The sequence below is a fragment of the Prunus dulcis genome, chromosome 1 (assembly GCF_902201215.1).
Source record: "Prunus dulcis chromosome 1, ALMONDv2, whole genome shotgun sequence".
NCBI lineage: Eukaryota > Viridiplantae > Streptophyta > Magnoliopsida > Rosales > Rosaceae > Prunus > Prunus dulcis.
Window position 1 is genome coordinate 15,959,739 of NC_047650.1, and position 4,958 is coordinate 15,964,696.

A 4,958-nucleotide genomic window follows, 5' to 3' on the forward strand; every position below is an offset into this window, starting at 1 on the left:
CGGAACAAAGCTCGAGCTGTCGAATCTTCAAAAAATTTCGCTGAAAGTCTTCCTGAGAACCTTGCCATGATGGGAATGGACCTCTCGGAAGATGATGTAAAATGTGTGTCGAAATATTCACCCAACCACCCATACACATAATGGAAAGGTAAAACAGTTGTGCAGTTTCCAGGATCATCTGCACTAGAAATATCATTCAACCCCTTGTAAATACTGGCCAATACTGGAACTGCTAAGCTAAATGATACACCATGCGCCATCCGACTGGCAACTTTGAAAACCCCTGGTCTAATCAAAGTTATGTCATCTTTGGGAAATACAAATTTGCACAACCAGCAAGCAAGGAATGCAGCCAAGTAGGATCTATCCATGTCTTCATCAGCTATACCCAAATCTTCAAAAACCCCTTCCTCTTCCTCAGTGCGTTTCAATGCCGCCGCAATGATACCAGACGGATCCGAGTCTTCCTTTGGCTTTTGTGACTTGTTCCGTACAGTTTTCCTTGAAGATTTTTTATACCTGAATGGCCCTCGATACCAATACTTTATCCAAGCAGTCATTCTCACTCCAGATTTTCCTTTGGAGTCCTGTAAAATTTTGTGGTACGCTAAGAACAAGTAACGACAAATATGTGGGATATAAGGCACACCTTTATGGTCCTTCCTGTTGAGACTTTCAGTGTTTGGAATAACTTCATCATAAAATCGACCTGTAATAGGGAGACCGCCGATTTCATGAAGATCCCAAAGGGAAATAGACATTTCTCCTTGCGATGTATGAAGAGTATTTGTCGCAGGGCACCAGTACTCGCAGAAGGCTCGAAGGACTGGAGCGTGTCGATCATAGCTAAATAATGAGGCAAACACTGCATTATATAGACCGGCGCTCTTAAGAACCTGGGTATTTCTACTTAGCACATCTTCAAGCCATTCCCAGTAATACTCGGTAAATGTAGATTCACCAGCCGTCGGAAGAGCAGAACCCGAATTCACTGCCCCATTATGGATTCGATCGCTAAGGAGTTCGAACGCCCCTAATGAATCAGTCTCTGTATGATGCGAGGACTTTAACTGTAAAACAGTGGAGTGAAGATCCCTATCTGTAGATTTGGATTTTTTGAAGCTGCTAAGTTGACAAAACACCTCTTGGGACCAAGACGGAATATGAAGATAATTGTCCACCTCAGATATCTCCGAAGCTAGGAGAGGCGCACCTACAAGCAATGTGGTACCTTCGTCCCGGCTATCACTTTCATCGTCAAGAATAGTAACGGGGCCTTTCTTAAAACACTTGAAGAAGGCCATCTATATAAGATGAGAGACATGAAACAATATTCAGTATCAGGCTGGTGACTTCATACCCAAACAAAAAAAAACAAAAACAAAAACAAAAAAAACAAAAAAGCTTACTTATACAAGTTTGAAGAGCCGGGCAAAGGTGGAATGTCTCGAGAAACAATCTTCACTTGTCTTCCCCTACGTAAAGCCTAAGCGCTTGAGCGGGTTATCACCAAGTCGGAGAGATGGATCAAACCAAAGCGGTATAGGACGTCTACGTTCTTCACTCGTCCTCCACTTACGTAAAGCCTAAGTGCTTGAGCGGGTTATCACCAAGTCGGAGAGATGGATCAAACCCAAGCGGTATAGGACGTCTACGTTCTTCACTTGTCTTCCTCTACGTAAAGCCTAAGTGCTTGAGCGGGTTATGACCAAGTCGGAGAGATGGATCAAACCCAAGCGGTATAGGACGTCTACGTTCTTCATTCGTCCTCCACTTACGTAAAGCCTAAGCGCTTGAGCGGGTTATCACCAAGTCGGAGAGATGGATCAAACCCAAGCAGTATAGGGCGTCCACGTTCTTCACTTTCTTTCAAAGTACCTATTATAAAAAAAAACATACATATATATAAATATCATCATAAATAAATGATTGAAAAAGTGATAGATGTGCAGCAGCGGAAAAAAAAAAAAAAGAGGGTATTTTTTAGCTACTTAGATCAACCCAATGAAGGCAGCCCAATCTGCCCTCTTTCTACTGCGCAGCCCAACGCCAGCTAGCAAGGCCCATCGTCGATTGCCCAAGCTTCAGCGCGCAGCCCGCGTTGCTTGCCCATGCCCAGCGCCAACCAGCAAGGCCCATCGTCTCAGCCTGCGCAGCCTAGCATTTCCTCCTGGCCTGCCTCCACTTTGAGCCCATGGCGCGCCTGGCCAGCTCCCTCCAACTCACGCAAGCCCACCTCACACACAAGGCCTAACGCCTTCTAGCCATACCTTAGGCCCTAGCGCACACCTCCAGCGCATGCAGGCTCGATCATGCTAGCCTTCTAACCCTCCAGCAATGCACGCAAGTCTGAACCTGCCAACCCTCTTACCCCAATCTTGCTTCCACCCAAAAAAAAAAAGCTGACACAAAAAAAAAAAAAAAAAAAAAAAAGGGGGAACACTTCAAGCTGCACCTCCTACACGTGAAAAGGCCCATGTCTACAATGCATCATGAAGTGGGGGCAATTTGTAGACAAAGAAATTTTGGTGTAATAAATTCCATTGACAAGAAAATAATTAGGGTTCGGTGGATTAAATCGTGGGCCCCGTAATTCACCCATGTGGCGTGTGACTCATCAAAATTGGATTAGTTGTCAAAAATGACAAATGGCGACATCCGACGGAGTGCATCAAACGGTTCAAGATGAAGACAAAATTAAAGGAAAGAATCTTCTGTGATTGACTTTGATTTAAATCAAATATTAATCAGGTTAATCAATTGAAGATAATCTGGTTAAATTGCCAGATTATGGGAATTGATTTAAATCAAATCAAATCCCACAAATCATAGGGAAAGTTATTTAGGTCAAGCATCCGACAAAAGCCTATAAATAGGAGGCCTCAAGACGAAAGAAGGGGGAGAAAAAAAACCTAGCACTCAGAAGAAACAGAAAACTCTCTGCATTCTTCACCCTACCTTGGAAGAGCCACCAAGCACAACAAATACGTGCCGGTTCCTTCACCATAAAAATCCCAAACACCAAACAAGCTTCGTGCTACCCGTTTGATCAAGATCAAGTCTCTACGACCCTTGTATCAAACACAAATTTTCTTTAAACACTTTGGAGATCGAATCAGAGGATTCAATACAGAGATTGTAACCCTAAATTTCATAAATACAATATTATTTTGTACACGTGTTCTTGTCTCATTTGTCGCAGGAAATTCGTGTTTACAGTATCTTACCATGAAATGTATAAACTATAAAATATTGTAGTAAATCATTATAAATAAATGAAAATGGTGTGTTTAATCTTCTTTCATTAATTATTACATATTTTCTGTACTTGCAGTGTTTGTTAGCTCGCTATATAATCAACTTAAATCAGTAAAACCCATCATGCAATGCATTTCCTTCCAATTTTTTGTGATGAAGTAATAGATAATTGACTAAATAAAGATCCTCAAAAGTTTCAAGAAAAATTTCCAAGTATTTCTTACAAATTCCGTGGTTTTTATTCAACTTTTATTGATATAGATAATTTCTTGATATTTTCATCGAAATTTTCGTATTTTTGGACTATCGATATTTCTGAAACCATCGATATTTTAGACCTTAATTATGGCTCACATAAATCAATTTCCCTGTAATATCCCAAACCAAAAATTCATAATTAAGGAATATTTTATTTTGTGAAAAGACAATTTTGCCCTCGTATTATTTTATTAAGAAAAAGGTGACTTTTTGATCAAGAAGGAATTTGACAATTCCACTTGGGCCATTGTGTAGAGCACGGCGAAACGAGTTCATAGACACGTAGTGGGCCCGAATCGGAGTTGTAACGAGAAAGTTATGGTCAAAAGAGTCTCAGTGGCACAACCGTAAATATTTTGAAGTTGGATCTATACAAACCAGCCAGCCCTCTCTCTCCTCTCGCGCGAAACTGCCCCGCCTCCTTCCAGAGCTTGCTGGCGCCGCCTCAACGCACCACCGGCCACGGGACCGGTGGTGTTCGAACCGCCATCGTGTCCTCTTCCTTCACCGACCAATCCCCTGCTTGTCGACGACCTGTGTTGGCCGGAATCTGCGAAAGAACGACGGGAACTCACCGGAACTTCAAGGCTGCCGATCTCCCTCCTCCAGCCACCATTTTCGTTGACCCAGGTATGGATCTTGAACCTCTCGAGCCGTTCTAGCTGCCTGTTGGGTCGGATTAGATCGATTTGTAGTGTAGCCATCAGATTTTTGAGATTGAAGTTTCAGCCGATTTTTGGCCTCCGTTTTCGGCCACTTACAGCCACTTTTTGGGGTAGGTCCAAGAACAAAAGTGGCTCCAAATATGGTGTTTTACCTAGGGTAGGAGTTTGGAGCCTTGGTTTGAAGTTTTTCCAGTGAGCCGAAATCGCTTTAGACACCCATCGCTGCCGGCGCGTGCTGGGGCGCGTGGGTGAGGGTGGTGTAGTGGCACTGTGTCTTGTTGCGATCCTTATGTTGTCACGAGCACGTAGGATTTCGCGGATCTCAATTTGGATTCCGTTTGAGCCCCGAATGGATTTTCCATATTGTACGATTTCCGAGTTCAATATTATCGCACCGTTGGAATGCGCTCAATTTCAGGTATGTTGTTCCAGATAATTTCAGAATCGTGTAGGATTCGACGGATTGTGAATCGGAGTGCCGGATACTCCGAAATCGCGAACCCTGGGGCTAGGGTGTGGAAATTCTATGATTTCGCGATCGGGGTCAATCCGATCTTCAGTTTCAGACCAAACTTGCAGGATATGGTTCCTTAAACGTGAGGAACTTAAAAGAACTCTCAGATTGGTCATTTGAGGTCGTGGACCCCACGGCCTTCCGTATCGACCAAGGTGGAAGTTTATCGCTTAGTAAAGTCTCGAGTTTCTTCAGGCGATTTTAAACATCTAAAATGCCTAAGTGGGCAGAAAAATGACTTTAAAGTTAATGCACGCACTTCT